Source organism: Diuraphis noxia, unplaced genomic scaffold (genome assembly GCF_037042655.1).
Source record: "Diuraphis noxia isolate RWA-SAM2 unplaced genomic scaffold, SU_Dnox_SAM2 contig0007, whole genome shotgun sequence".
In the NCBI taxonomy this organism is placed as follows: domain Eukaryota; kingdom Metazoa; phylum Arthropoda; class Insecta; order Hemiptera; family Aphididae; genus Diuraphis; species Diuraphis noxia.
This window is the reverse complement of record NW_028301717.1, coordinates 201,913-210,061: the sequence shown is the minus strand read 5'-3', so window position 1 is coordinate 210,061 and position 8,149 is coordinate 201,913. Positions and strand designations below refer to the sequence as shown.

The 8,149-nt window shown below is 31.0% G+C and overlaps 1 long non-coding RNA gene across 1 annotated transcript; it reads left to right on the top strand.

Annotated features, from left to right (window-relative positions):
- The first annotated feature begins 555 nt into the window (after positions 1-555).
- On the top strand, positions 556-6,685 carry LOC149054309 (uncharacterized). Its single transcript, XR_016192286.1, has 3 exons — positions 556-749; positions 4,715-4,789; positions 6,498-6,685. It is a non-coding gene; the product is annotated as an uncharacterized LOC149054309 (long non-coding RNA).
- Positions 6,686-8,149: the final 1,464 nt, after the last annotated feature.

The window sequence follows — 8,149 nt, the reverse complement described above, 5'->3', positions numbered from 1 at the left end:
AAAAAAAAAAAACGATGTTGCAGCTGTTTTTTGAAATAAATTAGTGTGTCTAAATGGATCACCCCGTATATACACCCATAATTAATATTCTCTGCAGTACTTATATATACACCGTTCAACACAGCAGTGCGTTGTAAATATTTTATATTTTTTCGTATCCGAAACGGATGTTTGTGCTGCACAAAATGTATTATAAATATTTTATTTGCAAACTATATTTCGTCGCACGTAGGTATCGTGTGCGTTATTTTCCAGAATGTGTGATGGACGCTTGTGCAAATCGTTATATACTTAGTATACTTAATCACCATTTCATATTATTACTACCCACCCGAAGGTATTAGGAGACCTGTTTCGAAAATATTTTGAATCGATTAGTTAATAGGTATATAAACTTCAGCCCAGTGTTAAAATAACTATTTCCACCATAGGTTAAAATCGCTTTAAAAAAATTTTAATAGTTGCTATATTATACTATGCAAATCGGTATCGACCGTTGACGCTTTAAAGAGCAATATAATAGTAATAATAATAAATGTTTTTTTCTAGGTTAAATGTTGCACAGCTAGGTGCAGGAAATTGTACACAAAAATATAAAACTAGTATCGCTATTCACTGAGGTGAAACCTCTTAGCATCGGAGAGGAAGAGTTGCCTAACTAAACTTGGTGACAAGAAAAAATAAGAAAAGATAGATAATGACTTGTAATAAAAATTAAGTAAAGAAAAAAAGAGTGATACTTTTTAAAGGTGAGTTAAAAAAATATATTTATTTATTACAAGGATAAACTAATGTATAATTGGCTAAAATTTTATAACTAAACAATAATTATCTTCAAACCGCATATAAAATTTTAAAAAAAAATTTATTTTTGACATAATTAATTTCTGGTTTTCGCGTGATATCAGCCACTGTAGCAGATTTTCAGCATTCTGTGTTATATACCGTTTGTTCAACAATTTAGAGAACACGTGTAACACGTGAAAAAGTTTCTATTTAAAATACCTACGTATTACATTAAATGTTTGAGAAAATCATCAGCTCAACAGTTTATAATTAAAAGGATGGTTTTTATTTGTAAAAAAAAAGTTTTCATTGCCACAGCCTCACAGGACAAGCCTTAAATCGCATGGAAGTAATTTAAGTATGTTTTTCTAATATTTTAAAATGTGCAGGTCCTTAATTATACTTCAAAATTCCAAAAATCAGAATTTGAACAAGTAAAAGAAAATATTGGTATAAGCACAATTATATGCTTGCAGGTCTCCGGAACCCAATTAGTTGAATTTATCATCTTTGTGTTATACCGTCAAGTTCATAGATAAACAACATGATAATTTAATACATAATACATTGGCTTATTATTTGTACGTTAACAAGATGTCCACCGTATACAATTGTATGAAAATCTGAACCAATTAAAATAAATATTCGTAACAGACTACACGTATTATTTGTACTAGATTAGGTTATAAGTTGCCTGGTCGATTTAAGTTTGATACCGGGTATTGGGTTGTACGAGGTTGTAACCGTGATCCTGGTCGAGATTTACAGTTAGATTTACAAACACGGATTATTGGATTGATACACAATGTACCTGCCATTAGCTATATAAATTCTAAGGTGATATATAGGTATACGTATTATGTGCTGTTAGTGTTTGAAAACGCATATCATGATGAGTGCAGTTACATTATGCTCAGCAGAATTTTTATGTTTCCCCGCGCCAACTGCTGTTGGGTCTTTTCAACAATTTTTTATGAATAATTTACCAAAAATGTTAACAGCAACACATCATTAGTCGTACGGGCGTAAATTTGGTGAAATCAGAGCGCTGGATATATAAATTAACACGCGTATTAACATACTTATTACCATGTTATAGGCCTGCAAGTTAGGAAATAGGGCGGTGCTAACTCTCCCGATTTTTAAAAATAGTTAACTCTCTTGGGTCAAAATTATGTTTACCTAAAGTAAATGTGCAAGCTCTCCCGGGTTAACTTTATACTCGTAGTTACTTATAGGAAGTAGGTATGTAAACTCTCCCGAGTTGTTTTAAATGTTAAAACATTTTTTTAGAAAAAAAAATAGATTCCTTAACTTTTTTAAAATCTGTATGTTCTTATTAAAAAATACAATAATTTTAACATTTTTACGTATATTTTGTATTCGTAACTTATGTCATGATTATTATTATTATTATTGACTATTTTTAAAAGAAACTTATATGTATATTAGATTTTTCGAAATTTTATTTTTTATTGTATTTTGACTATAATATTATAGCTCATAGCAGCTAAAGACATTAATTATTTATATTGTTATTATATATGATTGACTGCCATTGACTATTTTTAAACGCAACTTGAATGTCAATTAAATTTATTTTATGATTTTTACTAGACCCAGGAGAGTTTACATGTTTCCATCAGGTATTACAGGAATAGACCTGGGAGAGTTTACATATTTTCGTTAGGTAGTACAGGAATAAACCCGGGAAAGTTTACACGTTTTTGTCAGGTAGTACTGGAGTAGACCCAGGAGAGTTTACCATCGAGAGAGTTTACAATCGCCCAGGAAATACTTTGAGGGGTTTCGAAAATATTTAAGAGACTAAGGTCCCTCATCCCCCTGACTCAAATTTATTCCTATGAATAACTGTAGTATTTACATACCAAAATGTCTATAAATGCAATCGTCGTGGCTATTGTCCGCCGCGTGGCGCACATAACCGTATATTATTGTTATCTATACGAGCTTCGTATAAAATATTACTACGATATATCGATCTAGATATTTCAACGTCACATAATACAAAAAAAACGTCGTTTTTTATCGCCAAATGGAGGAGGTCGAACCTGCAATAACGCACCCCAAGTAGTGAGCCGCAGGTGCAGGAGGAGCAGGTTGAGTTGGCATTTTACGCCAAATGCAAACGCGCCGGGAGAGGGGAAAAAAGAGTTACGGTGTTTAATTTTAACATCGCATCGAACGCCATTCGGCGGGGCTGTGTCGTGGGAACGCGTGGTATACCTTGGTACATATTCATATACCTGCTGCGGTATTATATATTAATATGTATAGCTCTGGTATTTCGTCGTCGCAAACGCCAACGGCTGCAGCGCTGACCCGACCGTAAAACAGCGTCTTGGATTTTTTTTCCGATGTTTTCGTTTTTTGCCTCCACAACAATTAGACACACACACACACAAGCGCGTTATGCTCTGGTGATGTTAAAAAACTCTTTTTTTTTTGTTCCTATCTCCGTTTCGACCCAACGTCAAAATTTTAGAACCTGTTATTACAACAAAAATAAATATATATATATATATATATATATATATATTATTAGCGTATAAAATATCGTAAACGCGCGTTGTTTAGGTCTATATAATATTGCTATATGCGCGACGGTCGCGTAGTCTCCTAATTGGATCCGTATAGGACAAAATATAAAGCACGTATACTATATATATACGTGAGTGGTATATTTTATACCTACTTGTAAGTACATACCTAAGTGGTCGCGCGCGCGCGGTCTCTTGTAATCCGCTGGCTACACGATGTCTGGTATATTTTATAATAGGTACGTACACCTATCTACCTACTCACACACCACCCCAGAGCACCACTTATCCAGTTTTATTATTATTATTATTACTTAACAATATTTATAATAACTATGCACACGAATAATAACGACGATTATATACACATAATAATAATAATAATAATATAACAACGTGTACAATATTATATGATAATATAGAGGTTTACCCACACTGTCGTCGTGTCACGTGGTCCGAAAACTAAGAGAGCGCGCGCGCGTGTTCACGGGCGTAAAAATGTGCTTAAAAAACATAGGTAATAATATTTCACATTGTTCGGGATGACGTCGTCTCCAAAACTCCTCCCAATATCGACTCGAGTGGATTATAGATAGGTATGCGCGTTCTATATGTGAGGAAAAATACCTATAATAATATTAATAGCTGCGTTGTTATTAGATAAGGTTTTATATTTTATAATTTCTTGTGTATCCGGAGACGTCTTGTATACATGCAATGTTACATTAATATAAGTAATTATTATTAAATTATTATTATTTGAAATTTTATCGCACAGTACGCGCTAAACTCGCGATGTATCCGTAGAAATAATAAAATAAAGGAATGAACGAGTGTGGGACGAGCTTATATTATTGTGTATTTGTGTAGTTCTATTATGTTATATATTATTATAATCAATACTATCACAACTAGCGGGATTGCGGTCCAATATATGTGCACAGTTTTTTTTTTTTTTTGAGAACAGAAATAATAGCGTAGACAGTTAGGTACGGTGTTCATTGTTCAGGCTAGCACGGCTAGGTGTGTAAACAATAAATGTTATATAATATATTATATTATAATATTCATTAAAAAAATTATTAAATACATTTTCGATGTTCAATAATAAACAAACATATTTTATATTATGTGAAATAAATTCAAAAAAACAAGAAAAGCTCACTCTGGGAACGTACCTAATAAATTTCCGGTTACCTAACGTATTTTAATGTTTCATACAATTTCAATTAAAATACACAATAAGCTACAACTATTGTCCAGTATAATACATAATTTAAAAAGAATAATTTAAATTTAAAAGAAAAAATTCCACTATTATATTAATATCACATTAAGACATTAAGTATTAACTACTAAAATTTCAGATATGCGGGACTGCGATCCAATCGACGTAAAAAGTTTTTTGGGAGTAGCAGTAGACAATACGGAGCATATTCAGAGTAGGTATAAGTGCATACGTTGCACACAAAGGAGGGCTATTGGACCTATAGAGTTCTAGACAGGGACTATTTTTGGGGCCCATTGAAATGAATTTGTGATTTTTGAAATTTTGAAATTTTGATAGAAATTAATAATTATACTCACTAAATATATATATCATAATATAATATTAAGTAAGAATTATGTAAGGGACACTTTTATGGCTATTATAATGAGTTGTATTTTATTGGAATAGTTTTGTATAGCGTCCCCAAAAACATTTAGAACCGAGCCCCGACATTTTATTTGGAAGCCTGCAGGGTACATAAATATATAATACAGTTGAACCTCGATTATCCGGGGTAATGATGGTGAGGGGGGTCACACGGATAAATGAAAATCACGGTTAATCGAGACTTTTTATAATAATGACATTTTTTATTTAATTTTAATTACAAATACATAGGTACAATTTTATAATAATGAAATTTTAAAAATTTGATTCAATTATAATTAGAAATATAAATAATGTACATGCAATAATTTTATACAAGTCATTAGGGCTTAAAATATGAATTTATCAGTCTTGGTTTTTTTTTGGTTTGAAATAATTTTCCTTACTTCACTTCTAATTTTTCCTAAGCCAATAACGTCATGGAAGTCAAAATTTTCCTGTTCGCAGAAGTTCAAGAGGACATCAACTGCTTCCATTGCTTGGCTTGTCTGTATTTTTTCAAGATCTTTTTGTAGCCAATCAACAATATCGTCTTCATCAACATTAGTGAAATCTGGAATAGATGTAGCTAGATCAAGACTGCAAGCTTTTATATCCTTATCGACCGTATCTTCGATACTTTCTTCGTCATCATAGTCTTGATTCAAAATTTTCGCCCAAGTAAGTCTTAACGTAGTTGCAGGTACATTTTCCCAAGCATTACATACTGCAAAAATGGCATCTTTTATCGTCCACGTTTTCAAAAGTTCTCTCATCGAATCAAAACAATCTTCTTGCAAAAGATAACGGAGAAAAATCTTTTTGTACCTTCGTTTCAAACAGGAAATCACGCCTTGATCCATTGGTTGTATTATGGAAGTTACGTTAGGTGGTAGATAGTAGACAATAATTTGACCATCCGGGGTTTTCAGGGTAGATTATAACTACATATATATCTACAGTCCATACTTATTTTTAAATTTTTGGATGAGTGAGCACGGTTAATCGCAAACACGGATAATCGAGGTTCTACTGTATAGTTAAATTATTTATTTTTCTAAACTGAATAAATACATTTCCAATATTCAATACTTAATCTATCTACAAATCAAAGAAAGCTCGATGTGACCGTTCTAAATTACGATTCTAAACGTATTTTAATAAAACACGGTAAAATCTATAATTTATCAATAGTTATTAGTTTTACATATCTGTAAATTTAAAAAGACTTCGATAAACTTTATATTTTGGTGCACCTATTTTAAACATAGGCTAAATGAATCAGTCTCTTAATTTTTTGTATTTGCATCAAAATATGACCCTCATTTGATATGGGAACTCTTAAGGGGAGACTATGATGTTATTTTTATTTTTTAGACTTTTAAGTAGAAAGGGATTTATCATTTTTTAAATCTCATAATTAGTTGTTTTAAAGATTTTTAATTGCTTATTTTAATACTTATAATGAAGATTTTTGGAGGTTTTTTTTAATGCTTGTTATTTGATAATTTTAGATGCGTTTTACAAAAATGGCGACAGTGTGACTGCGGCTCGCCAGGAATTTCAACACTACAACACATATTATGTCAGCGATCGATTTCAGGAATGCATATGTATATACGAATGGACAACATCTATAGGTATACGGACATTATTTAAAAAATAAAATAAATTTAACCTTGGGACTCTTAATGACATATAATTTACCTTTTTGTTTTTAATAATATAACTTGTAAAACCTTTTTTTTTTTACTTTTATTAGAATTCTTTCACATTTTTCCGTTTCCCTAGACGACCCTGTAAATTACTGATACGTATAGCTGGTAACTAAAAGTTAATACTATTATAATTATTTACGTAAAACTAATATTGAAATTATTATGATTATAATTTTATTTATACATTAATAGTAGTATTGCCGTTGAAAAAATAATGTGCCCCATATTCTGGGGTAAAAAAAACTTTATAATCTTATCACTGAGTTCTCAAGTGATTAGCGTTCATATTTCGCTACTGTCCGTTATTATCTATATGTATATGTATATAGTTTTTACTCGACGAAATAAGATAAATAAATAAATCTTTTTACATTCAACTTTGTTTTCTGGTTGAATCAGGAAAAATCCATCAAATCTTTTTTATTCAACCATTATACATACGTACTAATAGGTATTAGGTATACAATGGTAACCTCATGGATTAGTCCTATAGAAGGCGACTATTTTTTTTTTACAATTTTATCCGATTCATTTAGTTTAATTTTCTGCGTTTAGAATGTTGAGCTCATAACTGCAATAGGTACTCCTATAATTATTACTCAAAATCGAACACATAAAAAATGTATTTTAAATACGAAATGTATATAATAACGTCTTAAAATAGAAACACTATCGATTGAAATATTGTTTCATAATGAAATGTATTTAATTGAATATGATTTATTATGTTCATCGTTGGACTGTTACATATATTTTAAGCCTTAACTGCATGATTTTTTATTTTACAAACATTTTTTTCCCATAAATTTTACTAGGCTCTTAGAGCCTTTGAAAAATAATTTATAAATCAATGTTTATGTTCTAAGTACCAAGATTAATATATATTGGGAAAGTTGTGTCTTCTGTATAATATTCTGCCTATATAGTATACCTACCGTACAACTGAGCTCGCGATTTTCAGACGCCGCGTGGGAATATTATAAATTATCATATTATATAATTATACTTTGTGGGTTCCAAGGCTCGACGGAATAATAACGGTTTATAATATTCTATTCTATTATAATATCGCGCGTGTCAAACACAATATAATAATATTATATATCACACCACGGTGACGGGCGGCGGACACGATACGACTACAATACAATATAATAATAATAATTTATTATTATTATTATGTTCAAGTTGTGTATAACACTATGCGACAAGACGTGAAACTTTATAACCGTGTGCTGCGTCATGTTTATAACATCGTCATTACACGTCATACATTTTAGTATAATATATGTTTAAAGTTTCAGGCCATTGTCTTTAGGACCGGAATTTGCGTCGCAGAAATTTCACATATACAGACGTGTGACTGCTCTATAGAATCCAGTCACAAAATTAAATTTTATGCACTCATTGGGTGTAAAGGTACTGGGGTCACAAATCCAAATATTTTG